This window comes from Artibeus jamaicensis, unplaced genomic scaffold, assembly GCF_021234435.1.
Source record: "Artibeus jamaicensis isolate MK-2021 breed Jamaican fruit bat unplaced genomic scaffold, CSHL_Jam_final scaffold_612, whole genome shotgun sequence".
Taxonomy (NCBI): Eukaryota; Metazoa; Chordata; class Mammalia; order Chiroptera; family Phyllostomidae; genus Artibeus; species Artibeus jamaicensis.
The window spans coordinates 8,612,996-8,631,494 of NW_026522049.1; the positions used below are offsets into that span (position 1 = coordinate 8,612,996).

The following is an 18,499-nucleotide window of genomic DNA, read 5'->3' on the forward strand; positions in this document are numbered from 1 at the left end:
AGACAGAGAGGTACAGATTGGTAGTTACAGAATATTCGTGGAGGGGAGAAGTAAGGCACATGGAATACAGTCACTAATACGTAATAGCGGCGTATAGTGACAGACGGGTACTAGATTTATCAGGGTAGTCACTTGGTAAATTATATAACATCTATTCACTGGGTGGGACACCTGAAACTAATATAATATTGTATGCCAATTATAACTAAAAAAAAAAAACACCCCACATTATTTAAGGCCAAAAAAAGAAAGAAAATATGTATTTTTTCATGGAGCCAATCTGTGGACCTTATCAAAGGTAATAGGATCTAAAGTCTAGCAGGTCAAGCCCCGGCTGGTGTGGCTCAGTGGATTGAGCACAGGCTGCAAACCAAAGGGTAGCAGGTTCAATTCCCAGTCAGAGCACATGGCTGGGTTGCAGGCCAGGTCCCCAGTGGGGAGGGCACCAGAGAGGCAACCACACACTGATATTTCTCTCACTCTCTCTCTCTGCCTCCCTTCTCCTCTCTAAAAATAACTAAATAAAATTAAAGAAAATAAAGTCTAGCAAGTCGAGACAAAAATTAATGTCCACAGGTCAGGATGATGAGCTGAGTCTTCTTTTTTTAATATTATATTTATTTATTTTTAGAGAGAGGGGAAAGGAAGGAGAAAGAGAGGGAGAGAAACATCAATGTGTGGTTGCCACTCATATGTCCCCTACTAGGGAACTGGCCTGCAACCCAGGCATGTGCCCTGACTGGGAATCGAACCAGCGACTCTTTGCTTCACAGGCCCGTGCTCAATCCACTGAGCTACAGCAGCCAGGAGAGCTGAGTCTTCTAAGACCTTATCCTGGAAGGAGAATGTGTGAATGTGAGCTCACACAGAATATGAGAGTGTGCACTGCTGTATGGAAGCAGGAGGGAGACAGGCCGGCAATCAGGTGAACGGCTAGACAGGACATGGAATTTTTAGTTTATTCCAGGCTTTGGTGGGACCATTAGTGGGGTGGGGATGTCAGCAAAAATCAGTTGCAAATATTAGATAAAATGCAAGCGAGGTTCTTTATTATGAGGCTTCTTTTAAAAAAAAAGATTTTACTTATTTATTTTTAGAGCAAGAGGGAGGGAGAGAAACATCAATGTGTGGTTGCACTTGCACGCCCCCTACTGGGGACCTGGCCTGCAACCCAGGCATGTGCCCTGACTGGGAATCAAACCAGCCGCCCTTAGGTTCACAGGCCAGCACTGACATTGAATCTACTGAGCCACACCAGCCAGGGCTATACATGTAATTCTTAAGGCACACTTCCAGGGACTATCACTGTGGGTAACAGCATCTTGCACCATATATCCAGGGCCCCCTTATGGGCTTGGGAGAGGAAGGGGAGTTGGGTACATGTGGCCTGTTATCGATGATGTGGAAGGGAGGTGTCTCATCTGGACCAGTCTCCAGGATAATAATGTCCTGTCCAACTTACCAACTTGCCTCCACACCCTGCAAGAGCATCGTCCTAAAGCGAACCCTAAACGGCCCAGGCACTGGGGGCTGGCAACTCGTGCAGGAAGCAACACCGCATCCATATGTCTCCTGCAAAGCCCCAGGAAACTCATGCTGCTCGCGTAGAGCACTCTGGATGTGCCACCGTTCGCTGCTCAGCGGGAGGACACTTCCAGTTCCCGGAGGAAAGCACTTGGCATCAATAATCTCAAGTGTGCGCTTCATGGTGGGATGGAGAGCAAAGAGCTGTTTTGCTCGGGGCTCGGGCTCTGTGTAAGGTGCTCCGTGAGGCCACTCCACGGCGGTCCTGCATTTTCTCCAGTTCTGCAGGACAAGAGACACAAGGTGGTGAGGGGAACGGTGCGCTGTGGGTACCTGGCGTACACATGTGCCTCTCAGAAGTCTCCGCAGCTTGCCCCGTCATCGGCCGTCCGCCTGAAGCCATCCTCGTACTTTCACGTTTTGCAGAGGCGGCAAATCTGCAGTCGGCCTCTGGGCTTGGGTCCCTTCCCACATTGCAGGATGGGTGGCATCTGAGCCTTCTTCGGTGGGTTTCTGGCAAAATGCTAAATGCATGTTCATCTCCTGTCTGCATCGCTAAGGAGTTCCTAGTGCCCCCGAGGGACAGTTGAGGATCTTCCTGCACCACGTGTAGTGGGGGGGGGGAGCGGAAAGCAGGAAGTGACCAGTGATACCCACACAGCCCTTGTCCTTCGCCCACTCAGGCCCCTGCTGGGCACTCCCGTGTCATTTCCAGTTATTTCTCTGTCACCCCAGCAGGCTACCTGGTCTTCGAGGGCTGGAATCACAGCAGGTCTGCTTTTGTATCTAGGGAGACTGTCTGGCCCCGAGTGAACTAAATGAGTGGTGTATTGGCGATGAACCCCAGAACTGGCAACACAGTCTTTTTTTGTGTTGCCAGAAGGGTTTCCACCACCCGGGGTCTGCTCTCACCGTTAGGAGTCACCCGAGCTGCTGATTTGGACAAGTCACTTCTCCTAAGGCCACAGTCTCCTCTGCTTCTGTTCCACTTTAATAGTTAGCAGATTAAGGGACCCCGACATAGTTCCCTGCAGGTCCTAGTATGAATTTGTATGAATGTCTCAGGATCTTTCCGTTCTCCGCCTGCAAAACCAGAGAAAGAAGTGAAGAGTGTTGATGACTTTCATTCACACAGTCGGCCCGATGGGCAGGTACAGGGTCACATTTTTGTTCCACTAAGTCAGGAGTTGGTGCAGATAACAATGGGGGGGGAGCTGCCCCCAGCCACGGGGGCCACCCTCTCTGCCAGTCCCCAGCACAGTGCTGACCCTCCAGTTGGACTGGCTGGCCATCACGCTGGTGTGACCGAGGACTGCCTTCCAAATTGCAGAATGACGTTCTCACTCTTCTCTCCCACAAGGAGAGTCAATGGAGGTTCCCCATTCACAACTCGCTTGTCAAATGACATAGGATCCTGCTCTAATAGAAGGCGATGTTCTGCCTGGGCAGAGAACCAGACTCTCGCTTCCAAGGAAGCACTTCTCTCTCTCTCTGTCTCTCTGTCTCTCTGGCCTTGCCACCAGAAGGCTTCCTGCCACTGGTGCTGAGCCAGAGAAAAACAACGCACCCTCACGACTCAACACCACGCCACTTCTGGGCACGAGGACGCCTTTACAAGTCTCAGTTGTATCAATTAAAGCACGGCTTGGTGAGAGAGGCCACTGTTTACTTCCGAGGCGTCTTTGCCGGGTGAGATGTGGACTGGCCCGCCACTCTCAACCCTCCTCTGGGCTCCTTCTGTGACCCTCTTGTGCGTATTATTCCCCTGATTGCCTGCTTCCATGGGTGGTTGGGTGATCTGTTCCGCCGACTGCCCACTCTCTTTCCTACGGGACAGTGAACCCTCTACAGGCAGAGAGAGGGGCTCTGTTGATCGCACCCCCGGGGCCCGTGCGGCAGCTCAGTAAGTGTTTATTAAACCCAGTTCATCTTCCATCCGCCCCTTACAGTCGCCTCCCAGATGGCACTGGGATCTGGGCATCTTCTATCATCACCCTAGTTTGTCTAGGACTCCTAATAATTTATACCTCCGTGTTGAAAAAGAAATACCAGAGAGAAAAAGAGAGAGAGAGAGAGAGACAGTAACGTAACAAGCACTTTTCACGTTCGGATAGCCCTGCTGTGGTTCTGGGGAGTACTTCTAGAACACCATCAGATGCTGTTACGTGTAGAATCTTTTAAAAATTAGATTTTCCTCTAGATGGAGCCTCATTTCCCAGTGACATTTTACAGTTCTTTTCCATAAAGAGCATGATTCATTTGACAGACGACAGGCCCAAGAAGTGCAAAATAATCCCTTATTTCATAAAGATGGGCTTTTCTTCTAACTATTGGAAAAAGTCAAAACCTATGGCATTATTCTTTTACTCGCAATAGGAAGGAAACAATATATTAGATCGGGGGGCTCTGGTGCAGCTGAAACCCCCTCTGTCTGAAATACTGTGTCCGCCGGGCTCTGTGCTCCATGCTGTTTGAATCCTCTTGGAAGAATCTAATCAACGCACCGTGGAGAGGGACCTCGCGCATTTGAATCTAGAAGGAGAGAAAGAGTTAAGTGACCATCCCCAATTACAGCCTTGGAGGGGGTGATTAAGATGAAAATTGCAGGGAGGTTTTTAATTTAGCTGCCGAGAGGAGCTGCCCCCGGGTTGAATTGAGCTCATCAGATCATGCGCCGGCCCCGCCCCCTCACCCCGCGCTGTCACTCAGAGCAATTCTATCAGAGAGGGCACCGAAGGGATGGTGCGGCCTAATACCCTTTGCCTGCATGGCCACCAGAGTCCCCTTTCCCGTTTCCTTGGGGCGAGAACGAGCAGAGCCAGTCTGGGTGAAGCAAAGCCCGAAACGAACCAGGGGGACGTGGAAGGACTTCGAGCGATTCCTCGGTAGGGCCAACGTGAATAAACGCAGCCGTGGCTTGTAAGACACGGGGTTGGGGGTCCTCGCAACCGGTGCTTTCCGCTACGGAGTCGTCTGCCAAAGCTTTCTCTCATACGTTTCATCGGAAATACGCTCACCCCGCGCCAATTTCCTCCTAATGCTAAGGGCAGCCCTAGATGGTGGTGCATATTACACCCAATGAAGTGTGTGGTGGAAATGAGGGTTAGTTTGAAGATGCACACGCGTCGGGGACTTCTTTGGGCTCTAATGACATACGGGCGCTTTTAGGGGGTGGGACCCTCTGGCCATATACTGCTAACAACTTCTGTCTCTGCAACTGCTTACCATGGGCCGGGGTTGGTGCCAGGCACTTGATGGCATTATCTCTAATGCTGGAAACACCAGGGCTGCGGGTCCCATCCTCCTCCAAGGCCATGATTCCACGCCTAGGCGACCCTAATGCAAAAACAAGGCTTGTCCGTAAACGGTTTCTGATGTTACACCCTACTCCTGAGGTACACCCATTGATAGGCTTACACATCCATTATTTATATAAGTAAGGCCAATATAATTGAACTTCTTATTAGCATGAACCCAGTATAAATATTTATAAATTAAGGTTTAATTAACATATTGGTCGAAGCCAGTTTCCATGGATGATATGTAGCCACTGATATTGCAAAGTTTCAAGCTTTGCACAAAATGAGCATTTGTGAATTTAATAAGCCTATTTTCCATTAAAAAAACACACACACACACAAACTGGGTGTTTGTAAAGTTAATCAGTCTCTTTTCCATTTGGAAAAATGTAAAGTTAATAAGCCTGTGTTTTATTTGGGGAAAAGAGTGTACCCTCTCTTACGGTTTTTCTGATAACATATTCTAGAATATATACGTGGGCCCGTCGTTAAGTAACTGTTCAAGGCTTCTTAATTAAATTACGAATAATGAAATATTTTCAGGATTCCCATTAAGAACATCTACTGGGGAATACAGTATATTCCTTTCAGACTAGAGCTCGACTTAATTCAACGTTCGGATGGCACTACCCTCATCAAAACAATGATAATCCTCAATTCCGTACTTTGAAAACAGCAACTTTTCTTTCAGTGTAACGGGGTCCGAATCAGTCAACGAAATTAATCAGAAAAGTCCTTCGCTCAAGTCATGATATGTGTCCAATTCAGAGTTTTACTTTGTAAACCTAGCCATTCACCATGTGTTCCAGGGGAAGGTACAAGAGCCTGCTACTCAACAAAGTGTCTGAAAGAATCGATTTCACCCACCGTTAACTGTGTTTGCCATAGAACATTTTTACACGGTGACAGCTACAGATTTGAACACTTCCTATTGTAAATATATGTCCTATTAAATATATAGCATATAACTATATAAATAGAAACACACAGATGCATATGAACACATATATAGGTTGGATGCACACACACAAAAAAAACCCTGAGCATTTTAAAAAGCACATTCGTAAATATTTTTAACGATGTGATAACCCAATAGTATCTGTTGGCATCTCAGAAAGCTTCCTGTGCATTTAAGTGCCTTTTATATTTTGGGAAGAGTCTATTTTTTTTTATTTGTAGAATTTTCTCATTCATCCCTATACAATCTGTTCCTGATTATAATAACATAAGATGCTTGACCATCAAAAGTTTCCAATGTGAGAAAAAGTCAAGAAAATGGGTTTTAATTAACAACATATTTTTATTTCACTAGAGACTTTGCGAATAAATGAGGCAGTAATTTTTGGTTAAAATTTATGTTACTTTTTGACCAGTGTAAAAATGTTCATGAATCATAATTTACATGTCTGATAATGCTTAGCAGTTAGAGTGTAAAGGGCTATTTTAATGATCTCAGGCTGCGGTGAAATGTGCATGTATAATAAAAATATTAAAGTAAAACCAATATGAATGACAGTGAAACAATGGATGCGGACACCCTCTTCTTCAGCTGCTATAAACAAAATACTGGTCAATATTTTTCATCTGTGGCTGGTGCTGGTTAGAGTTTGTCAAGATTTCCAAAGCTTTATAAGTAAATTGCAGTGTAGCACAGGCCACCAAAGTGAAGAAAAAGAGTTACAAATTTCAATACAGTAGTAGGCTCATGTCAATATTGAGTTAACTAGTTAAAAGATTTAAAGATGTAGTTTTATAGTTGACAATATAATTTGCATCCAAATAATTCAAAAGTAAGACTAAAATATATATGTACATATTTTAATTTTTCTTCAAATTATAGTAGGCCGTCCGTGTCTTAAGTTTTTTACAATATGAGGCACTTTGATTGCAGTTTGCATTTGAACCTGTGGCATAAGTAAGCTTTTTTTTATCATTTAATATCAAAACAGTTTTATTTACTTCAAAGGATTTCAACAGCATTTTTTCAAGTTTTTAAATTAAACATGGAAAGAATAGTATACATGGTGAGTGACACAGGTCAGGCAGGGAAGGACCGATACCGGATGATTTCAGTTCTATGTGGAATCTCAAAACTAGTTTGCTTATTTTAGCAGAAGAGAAGCAGGGTCACGGGCAAAGAGCAGGTTTGCAGAGTTGCCCGGTGCGAGAGGAGCTGGGGGCTGGGCGAGAAAGGTGACGGGATTAAGAAGTGCAATTGGCAGTTACAGACTAGTCATGGGGATGCAAAGGACAGTTTAGGGACCAGAGTCAATAATATTGTAATAGCGCTGTATGGTGCCAGGTGGGTACTGGAATCAGGGGGATCACTTTATATCAGTCATATCAATGTCTAATCTTGGGGTTGTACCTCTGAAACTAAGTAATACTGCATGTCAACTGTAATTTAAAAATTAAAAAAATTTCAAAGTCTAATAAATAATATTTTGATATAAACCATCTATTCTTTCTCTTAATAATTTCAACTTCAGAAAGAGACCTTCTTCGGTTTTGTCTACTCTCAATGCCGTGTGTTGAATAGTATTTTTTAAAATCAATAACTAAGTTAAATTATGACACACTAATATTTATTTAGATTTATTTTTTAGAAATACACTTTCTTCAACTTGCCTACCAAAATGAAACAGTCCAGCATGTTTTGTTTAATATTAAAAATCTAAGTTCTTGTGAGTCATTGAAATAATTTTACTGAAATTAATTGAATCAAAGCAATTGATTAGACATTTAAGCTTTATTTTAATAGTATATATTATAATGTTGAGAGTTTAGAAATATTGCTTATTTATTTTAATATAGTATAATTTATTTTAATAGAGTATAATATAGCATTGCCAGTATTTTGATATTCAAAGAGGATGAATTTTAGACACATCTGATTTTCTCTGTTTGATTGTGGCTTGTACTACAATAAAAATAAAACTAAACTCAGGCAGGTGCCTACAAGGACTATCAAAATTAGAAGTATTTTCAGTGGTAATATATGTTTTTCATTCTATCATAATTTATTCAAAAGTCTCTTTCTTAATTCTAATTCTATGTAGTAAAATTAACTGACAGTTTTTATCTCAAGGGCAGTAAGACTGGAGAAGGAACTTGCAATATCTTAGAAATGTTTTGCTTCAATATATTTAATATTGCAGCAATGATTTTATTTTATTTTTTAAATATATTTTATTGATTATGTTCTTACAGTTGTCCCATTCCCCCCTTCTGTAGCAGCAATTTTAAAAGGCAATATCAGGAATTGCAGAGAAAGTAATGATTTACAGGTTTGATTTTATAATTTAGGATTTTTAAAATCACTTAGAATTTTTAAAACGTGTCTATAATACAAAATTATCATTCAACATTACTATTTCAGTATCCATAGTTGATAGTAAGTGAGAAAAATCTAGCAAAGCAATTCAAGTTTCTCTGCGTCCCCTCTATTGGCCTAATTTTCAGATTCTAGATTTTTTTGTACAAAACACATGCACCAGTGATAGTTCAAAGAGATGGGAAGTTACACCAAAGGTATCCTTCTGTGAAAATTCTACATTAGTGTCGTGGTTAACAAATAACGCATGTGGGTCTCTCCTAGGGTAGAACAAAAAGGGAAAGAAAGCACCGAAAAGTTTGACATCTTAATCTTGGCTCTTCTTACACAATCACACTGTGACAGAGTTTTGTTAGGAGAGAGAAAACTCGGAGCCAAAGGAGAAGCAAATTTTCTTTTTCTCCTCAGTCTGCGTCAATATTGGCAGAAGCGTGCTGTTTGTTTTCATTCATCAGAGTATTTCATGGAAGTCTGCAGGATTCGATTCATCTTATTCGTTTCATGCTTCAAGGACTTAAGCATTCGCAGGTACATGAAGAATAGGCCTTTTAAAAATAAGTAGTGAATATTCAGGAAAGCGGGAGACTTTTTTCCTGTCTTCAGTTTAGAGAACTTTTTGGTGCATGTTAATTATACTGAAATATTTTAGTCCAAGGCAAAAGTGTGCAAAAATAAAGTGGCATTTTTGCCATTGACTTTGCTGTCTTTCTTAATCTCTTGGCGTATAAGAGGCAGGTCTCCTCATAACAATTTATGGATGTCAATATTTATCAATCCTCAAAGCAAAAACATCGCAACCTGTAACTATCTGGTCTTTTTGCATAAAACATTCTGACAGTTTTAAATGTAAGCACATTAACAAATACTAAGTTAATATTCTGGAACAAAATATTCTTCCTGTAAAGTGAACTTTTTAGGCTGAAAATAAAAACAATTTTAACTACTTCAATCTCCAGTCTATCTCTCAACGTGCAATTTAAGCTTAGGTGATTCACAGTGTAGAAATTTCTTCCTAAGGTAATTAGTATAATTAATTAATTATTCAATAATTGAAATGCGGGTTAACAAACTTCTCTGTGTAGAAGTTTTAAAAAATGTCCTTCATTCAAACTGTGAACTCTAAGCCTATAAAACTCTTCAAAGAGCCCCAAGATATCAAGCCATCTTTTATTTAGCTAACCCTACCCCCCACGTACACTTTTATTCATACTTAAATACTCAGTATGCTGGGAGCTTGGAAAAAAACTAGAAAGCCTTAATGGATCACTGATTTTAACCAAAGAGGTAGGTGGGTATCCCTTATAAATAAATTCAAAACAATTTTTGTTTTAGCATTAATAGTTTTCATCAAATAAAAACAAGCTTCTTAGTGTAGGAGAGTTAGTCTTGAATAGGGCACCGATTAACATGTCTTTTATTTTAAACTCAAGGACAAACCTTCTGAAACAATATCTATTACTTCGGGACAAGGATGCATTTTCTCCTTCCCATTTTCTAATATTCCTGCAGTGGATTTCTTTTGAGCAAAGGGTAACGAACCAAAGTGCAAAGCAAAGGGTTCAGTTAAAACCAGCAGGAATATTTAAAATCAATTGAAGGCAAACAATATTTAATCTTGCCATAGTTTAAAGCTAATGGATGAGTTGGTTGAGCCTTGCATTTTTCATGAGGTGCGTATTCTCAGTTTGGGTGCTGTGCCTTTGAAAGTGTGTTTATGGTTTAATATAGTAAGGTGCAGATTGGAATTTAGAGGTAGTGTGCTTTAAAGACGCCTGCCTACACCTTCTAGGCAGTTATTATAATCAACAGCAAGAATAATATTCAAAGTTATGGTGAGCTTTCTCAAGACCTAAAAATTATAAAATCCTGGTAGTGCTTTTGTTATTTTGTTCCTTAAATATCTGCATGATCTCTTTTAAAAACATGCAGATTGTAAAGTGTGTGCCTTTTTTCTCTGAATGATTCCGAATGTCAGACAAGGCTTCTAAATAATTTTTTCCTCAGGAAATGCATAACAATCCAGAAACTGAGGAAATAAATTACCTATCTTGACAAAAACAATGAAATGGGCAATTTTTTGTAACTAAAAGAACTACTACAGAATTAAATCAGGGATGATAAAAATCACCCCAAATTATGCTGGAGTCCCTTTTCCTACCTTTCCACACATTGGAAAATCTGTAATACTGGAAACACAAAACCAGTCCTAAAACTGGCCCGGGATCATTTGCGCAATATTGATCTTGTAATTACTCCCTTGGAGGACAAAACTGGATCTTTTCATGTGTGGTTGTCAGATGTTATCAAAAGTAAATGTTTGCAACAAGTGTTAAAAAGCATTTCCATGCTAACTCTAAGATTGATGTCATCGCCGGATTGTGCAAACACAACAATTCCACTCCCCCAAAATCTATAACTTTTGCTTTCACTTTTTTAGATGGAGTGTTTTTCTTTAAATGGTGTTATTGATTGTGCTGATGAAAAGCATTCTTTACATATTTTCTGTGCACTTTTTGTGCCTGATACCTTTCAGCATTTGGGTTTGGAAGCCGTTCCTAAGCACGCTTCCTACCTCCCCATCTTTTTGACATATCATTCAAACTGATTGGCAAGTCCAACCCAAGAAGTAATCTCGTATCTGGGAAGACAGTAGTGATTTTTTTCCCCTGTAACCTTCTCAGTGAGAACAGGTAGAGGCAGGAACAAATATACGATGACCCCCATGTGTCTGTAGCTTTCGGTACGACACCTGACACAGAACCAAGCTAGAGACACTCTTATCAATTACAAGAGCTCAGGGATAGCAATGGCATGCAAGATGATGAGAAAGCTTCTTTCTTTCTTTCTTTCTTTCTTTCTTTCTTTCTTTCTTTCTTTCTTTCTTTCTTTCTTTCTTTCTTTCTTTCTTTCTTTCTTTCTGAAAGGATGACATCTGTAAGCTATTAGAAGGGGCTAAGAAAAAGACTTTTAAATGCTTATAAGCAAAAAAGAGAGAAAAAAAAACAGCTAAGAGAAATAGTGTTGAAAAACAAAACACGGAGTTCTCCTTTCTGTACCAAATAGAGAATTAGGGACTAAAAGCTTTTATTATCTAAGTTAGATGCCATCACAGAACACAGAACAATTCCGCACCAATACCAACAAGTATTAAAGACCTTTGCTGTCTTGGTGAGCTAATGAAATATCAACAGTTGGAATAGTAAGAAATATCCTGGACCAAATAGAATTGATTTTTATATGATTTTTTTTCTGAAAATCAAATTTTCAATTCCCTGATCTTGTTACAGAAAGTGAGGAAGGCAAATAATTTTCCTCAGGTATAAAAACATTTCTTTAGGGAAAGGAAACCCTTTTGCTAGTGAAAAAGGGGAAATTGTAGAGTCTGTGCTTCTCTCTAATTTACAAGATGTCTTTTAAATAAAATCATTTGCTCGGGGACAGTAAATGCGACCAGCAGATGTGAAGTCAGCTGTTGAAGCAAGACAGTATATTAACTGATGGAAGTTTCAATTGCAGTTTTGAAAATAGAAGCTAGTTAGGGGAGCTGAGAGATTCAGAAATAATTATTCATATAATTAGAAATTGGAAATCAGTCAACAGGAATTGTTTTGGCATAAAAATGACATTTGAAGTGACTTTAAGTCTGCCTGCACCAAAGTATATCCAATTCACACAGTATAAACATAAAATGTGCTGTTTTGTTTCCAAGGCCGTACTGAGATCTTTGAGACAGACTGAATTTGGTGCAAATCAAAATCCTGGCGGATAATAGATCTCCTATGGCAATAGCTTATTTGAATATCTTCAAGGCTGGATACATTTCAAAGTTTAATTTTTTTTCTACCATTTGATGTCTGCCATATCAATTTGGTCAAGTTGCATATTACTTGGCAGAACTCACGTTTAGAAAAGATAATTAGGATTTGCTTATTGTGGGCAATTACGTAATGATTCTTCCTATTGCCTTAACAAAATAGCCTGGGAGAGAATATCAAAATAGTGATATGCTCAAGGAACTCAGAATGAATTACTATATGACACAAGAATAGTCCGTCAACCACTGAACTTGGAGCCAGCCCACCGGAAAGATTTGAAAACTGCTTAGAATGACGAGACTCTATTAGAAAAGGAAACTCAATCAGCAAGCCCTGAAAATTAACAACAGTTCTGTTAGTCAAAGGTTTCCTCCTCATGTTCCACTGAGGCCCAAGGAGGAAGGCTTCGATGCTCGAGCACCCAATAACCCTGACCAACCTAAGTCACAATTCATGACAAGCAAAATCAAGTTTCCTTTGTGGCTGACATTCAGGCAGCTGCATCTAAATATAAAAGAGCCATCAAGGAGAGATGTCCATTAATTATTAACTGGAAACAACTTCAGAAAGCAGCCCTCACACCTCCGCTGACTTCATTCTGCCGGGCTCCCAGTCTGGGTGGGTTGCTGGTAAGAGCTGCATTAAACCCAGCACGCCACCAATCCCGCCTTTAACATCGCAGCCTGGGACACCCCGCGAGGGGAGCTGCACTTCCTCTAAAGACATCTTGGGGACACGTTTACAATCTCACATTCTGAATAATCCCCTGGGTGACTGTACCTCTCTCAGCTGCACAATAGGGTGTCACGAGGCTAATGGCAACTTGGGAGATGAAGAAACTCATCCAATTCTGTGTATGTGTTGTTAAGGACACCACCACAGTCCTGATTAAAATTTATGCTGCTCTATGCCTCAGTGAAATCCTGCAGGGGTTCTCTTACTACAAAATGCAAAAAGAAAAAAAAAAGGCTTTGGTATCAGTGACTTTGATAAAATGTGGATGTATAGAGAAGGTTGTTATGTAAGCTGGTGAGGTAATTTCGCTTCTTACACATTATTATTAATGTCTGCATAGTTTTTCATTGAAATTAAACACTTTGCAATTTGTACGATCCTTTTGGGTTCATTACAAATACCCAATAAAATTGCATTTCTACGAAAAGAGCCTTTAAGAATCTATGTTAACATTTATAATTGTAAGGTCATGTTCCTACTCTGGACTGAACAGCCTGGAGCCAAAGTCCAGAGGAAGAAACTCCTTTGTTTATTTGGAAGTTTTATAATTTGACACCATCATAGTCGACTAATTCATTATTGTTCATTTGCCCAAACTACACAGAGGCAAAACCTCTCACGGAGCACGTTCCCAGCCCGAATATTGACCTGGCATGGGAGAAGGTTTTCCAAAAATACCTTAAAATGCAAGTCAAAATGAATACATGGATATAAACAATCTACGATTTCGATTTTTGCGATTCCTTTTTGCAGACACATCTCTGTAGAGAGAAAACAGCTATGTCACAGGAAGGAATGTTATTTTTAAGCCCCGTGGACACACTGTGCTCTGTCTTTGTCCTCTATCACTCTGTCTCTTATTCCCTCTGTCCCTCTAAAAACTTCTGGGAGTGCGAGCGAACATCATCTGAGCAAACCAAAGTTGAACAGTCAGCCTACCTCAGGGAAAAAAATACACATTTGCATAAAAACATAAAAGCAATCAGCAGTACTGAGAACAGAGAAGGGACACGTATCTGATCGGGTCGATCTGTTGTAAACTTTCCAACCTTGTAGTAATAATCCATCCGACCACCCACAAGTTCTTTACAGCTTCGCTTTTTATCCCAGAACGGCAGTGCTCCAGTGATTCCAAATCACACTGGTAACTTTTCAAACCTGAATAAAAAGGACAGGATGAGGGAAAGTGTGATTCTGTGTGATGACTCCCATCGAAAGGTTTTATCTCTTTACTGTATTTGATTAAAGGCCTTATATGGAGTTAAGCAGCGAACCCATGAGCGTAATTAGTAGCTGCGGGTTGTGGTTTTTTTTTGTCCCTTCTCCCCCTCCCTCCTTTGAAATGAAAGCTTAAATGGGGGAAAATGGACTGTCAGTCAGAAACTGGCTCACCCCAATCATAATAATTATAATCTATTAGAATGAAACCATAATCATTAGAAGTTCTTCTTTTCTCCTACCTTTGCTGGCTTGTTTTGTCTGTTTCATTAAAGCTGTAATTTCTACAGATGTTCTTGGTGTTCCTATATTTTCATCAACCTCTAAGGCAGCCTAAAGGGAAAAAATAGCTCAGTGCCTATAGAGAGACATGTTCATACACTGGTTCCTCGGAGCAAGCGACTTTGGCGAGATGTGTGTCTGGGTGTTTCCAGTGGCCTTTATTGAGGCCTGTCCAGCGTTTTACTATGTGCTGCTCTTGCTCAGCAGCTGGACCCTGACCTTCAAGTTCTCTTTATTTTTTTTTTTTTAAGAAAAAGAATTCTTTTCAGATTCCAAGTTCCCCCCTCCTCACCCTCCCACTGACACCATCCTATTCAGCACCGGAGATAACTTTATTCATCCACACATCATTGTATAGAATTCAATAGGCAAAGTGCTTCCCCGGGCCTGAGACTTGGACGTTTATGTCTTCATTCCCCGAGCACGGCCACCCCCCCGTGCAATGAAATTTTTACCACCATTTTTTTCAGGCATGAAATGAACACAGCTGCAAAAAATCATCCTCATCATAATCTCAAACAAGTGTTTTACGACTCTGTTGGGTCGCTGTAGATATATTTTTTCCGGCCACCTATTCAGCGGGATGGAATACATTATCAGCAGGCTGGGTTGCTTAGAATCATCTCTAGACAAGACACGCTGGAAAGGAAAGGCCGGGCCCCTTTATTCAGTAAGTCCCACAGACGACTGAGGAAGGTTTGCCTGCAAAATGGGCTTGCAGCCCAAGTGTTTGCTTTGGTACAGAAGTCAGAGCATCAACATTCTTAAAGCAACACTATCGCTCGGATGATACGACGAACAGAAGGGAAGCATTCTGCCTTCCCAGCCCCCCGAAGCAAATACGCTGGCCTCACAAAGCAAAATATGAAGTCTGCCTTGTGATCGATTTTGGAAGACAGAGGAATTAAAACTCCCCCCGCCCCACCCCACCCCACCCCACCCAGGCTCTATAAACACTTTGATTTTCACTTTTGGGAGTTTGGGCTTCTTCATGAGAAAAATAGGACTTGTTTACTGCCAGGAACATCAAATAAGTGTTTGATGTTGGACAGTCTTGCCGCAGAATCAGTACTGCGCAGAATCAGGTATCAGATTAGTGTCCCGGGTGGGAACTAGCTCATGTACGTGGTTTTCCAGTGAGGCAGGCAGGCAGCAGGCTTTCACAGACAAAATAGTCCTTTTCTTCCAAACTTGGGTTGCTTTTTCAAAACTCCATAAGGAGTCCTTCCAAAACAAAACACTCTTTGGGATTCTGGTGTTGAAAAAAAAAAAAACATTCTTGGGCAAAACAGTTCGAAACTCAACCAGGCAATCCTTGTGCCTCTCTGGGCCTCCCCTCCCCCCACCACCACCTCTGCCCCCTTAAGAATGCAAAGCCTGAAAGAAGGTTGAATGATTAAAATTAAATAGGAGCATCTGAAAGTCCTTAAACCGATATAAAACATTCTAGATGCCATAGGTGGAAAAGGAGAAAGATCTTTTTTTAAAAAAACAGACCCCTATCACTGAATAGGTGTTTTTTCCTCTAACTCCCATATGTGTTCGTACAGGCTATTGCAGACATTCGGGGGGATTTGGGGGTTTCAAAAGAGAGAAGTTTATACATTAGTGCTGCAGGTTGCAAAACACTGTTGATATTCAAATGTTTATTGTGCAAAATCTGGGATAAGCTTCGGCATGAGGGCCCCTTTAAGTGTCTACAACTCCTGCTAATTCCCCTCAGCATTGAGGAGCGCACAAAGGCCTTAATCCAATTCCACTTTTTTCAGAAAGCTTATGCTATTTTCCCTCACATAAACTAACAACACTAACCCATCACACTGCAGAGGGGGTCAAAGAAAAAGCGCTCTCTGTTTATACTTGGCCAACACTTTGTGTTTCTTAGGCAAGCATAGCAAGAAACTTTAAGTGGCTGGCTAGGCCCCACGACTTCTTCAGGGGGGAAAAAGCCTTCAGTCATGGAGGGGCTGGTGTTTAGGGACGAAAAATGCACTGGGGTGGTAAGCTTTGTCCTCTCCTGTCATCTGTGAGGAGAAATGGGTGGCTGGAGGCTTATGCTTCTGGTTGTGATTTAGGTGTTAAAAGTCAGGCTTGCTTTGATGAGGTAGCATGCATATATATGGGTTCATAAGGTGCTATGATTTTTCTCCAGGACTGCAATTTTCTCCCTCTTTCCCCGCTTTTGTTCCTGTCCCCTTTCCTTATTTCCGCAGAGATGTCTTAAGATCATATAGACAACTCTCATCATTTATTTTCTCTCAGTTACTAGTTGCTTTTATCGGAATGGGAAACTGATTCAGCCCAAATAGGAGGCCTCCTAGCTCCTGCACCCGTAATTTTGGTGGTCATTTCTGATTTCCAGTGGAAATTTCGCTGGCAAATGATTACATCTGCTGTTGGCAGTAGACACGAAGCATTTGCTTCTGATTGTGAGTATACAAGTGACCAATTACTGTGGTAATTAAGTAACTGTGGGCGCAATTAGAAACGACCATGACTTTGCCCCGGAAGTGAATGATGGAGTCGGGAATAGGAAGCCAAAATGAGAGTGAATATGAGTAGGTTTTTGAGGGTGTACTTTGGTAGTGAGGGTCACTGAAAATCCAACCACTCAGAATCCTGTGTCCCAATCAAAGCACAGAAGGTCTCGTTTCTATTGATTTCTATTCATGGTGCCAAACTGTGGAAGCTTAGACTAGCTGCTTTGGAATGCTTCTGCATTTCCATAACCACTGTGGGGAAGGCATTCTGGGGGAAGATCTGCAGTTCCCATGCATGGAATGGAGACAGCTGATCTTCATGTGTTTGTTAGACATTACTCTGGGACAAGTAGTTTCTACCATAAAATCAAGATACAGTCTCACGGTGTAAGATGAACCTATGGTAGTATTTGCTCATTTTTTTCAAGATTTTAATTATTTATGTTTAGACAGAGGGGAAGGAGGGAGAAAGATAAGGAGAGAAACATCAATGTGTGGTTGCCTCTCGCGTACCTCATAATGGGGACCTGGCCCACAACCCAGGCATGAGCCCTGACTGGGAATCAAACCGGTGACCCTTTGGTTCACAGGCCTGTGCTCAATCCACTGAGCTCCACCAGCCAGGTCAGGATTTGTTAATGTTTCTAATGAATCATGCTACACATTTGAAATAGGATCTTTGTTGAGCTAGATTACAGTACCTGAAATCAACTGGGGCCTCTCGAAGCAAAACCCCCAAGTGGTGGGAAAAAGAGACTTTCTATGATGATTTGAGTAAGAAGAAAATAATCAAGTCGATGGTCTCAGAACCTAAATCAAGCCCATTTTAAAGCCTGGTACAAACCCTCTGACTTCTGAGACTGTATATTTCTCTAAGCATAAGAACCATGGTATACTGACCACTGTTCAGATTTGTAGATGGTCTGTCCATTTGAAATCATTTTCAAATATTTTCAGTTAGGAAAAAGATAATAAATCAGCCAAATGGTGGACAACCGGGACATTCTACAACAAAGCAAACCCCGCTGAATCCAGGCTGCTAGCTAATAGTCAGCTATTACATTATCGAAATTAAATCACTTATGTGATTAGCGTGGTCTGTGTCCTTGCAGGCCTTCTCAGTAGACAGGAACACGGAAATGGATTTCTCTGGTTGCCTCGGGAGGCCGCTCCTGGAGGTGACCCAGCACGGCAGAGCGTGGGCCAAATGGCCCGTACGGCGAAGGGACGGCAGGATCCCAGTTCCTCCTAACAGTGGCGGGGATGGAGCTTAATAACAGAAAATGCAAAATTGCACTCTTTCAGCATAATAACAAGCGTTGGGGTTTCTAACAAATGGGAGTATGCGGCTTAATGGTGAACGGTTCAGGCATGAGCAAGCGACGTACATCACAGCAGAATCTGGCCTGGAGTGGTCCATCACGTGGGTAATTAACTGTGTGTGTGTATATATATATATATATACTTTTTGAGATTTTCATTAGTTGGGCCAAAGATCTTAATGCGGCATTCTTTTCCTTGGGGGAAAAATAACTGAAAGAAAAAAAAAGGAATGGAGAGAGAGGAGGAAGGGAGAAAGAAGGAAGAAAAATGTATTTGTAGACAAAATTAGCTCCAGCATTTTGGGTACCAAAATCTACCACAGAGAATGGTTGGAAGACAAATGGTGGTTTTGAGCTAATTTCGTTTTATGTTATGATTTTTATTGAGAGCTACGTCGCTTTAAAAGACCGTTTTTCTTGTTGAAACCGTCACCCCAGTCCCGTTTACCTGGTGAAATGGGACAGAGAGGGAGTTATTACGTTCAGGGAG

General features: G+C 41.4%; 1 long non-coding RNA gene across 1 annotated transcript; it reads right to left on the reverse strand.

The window, feature by feature from the left end:
- Positions 1 to 1,027: 1,027 nt before the first annotated feature.
- Positions 1,028 to 14,324, reverse strand: LOC119049766 (uncharacterized). The gene is made up of 6 exons (XR_008390417.1): positions 14,168 to 14,324; positions 13,757 to 13,865; positions 4,750 to 4,860; positions 3,892 to 4,056; positions 2,437 to 2,607; positions 1,028 to 1,806 (listed from the first exon to the last, which is right to left on the reverse strand). It is a non-coding gene; the product is annotated as an uncharacterized LOC119049766 (long non-coding RNA).
- Between the last annotated feature and the right edge of the window lie 4,175 nt (positions 14,325 to 18,499).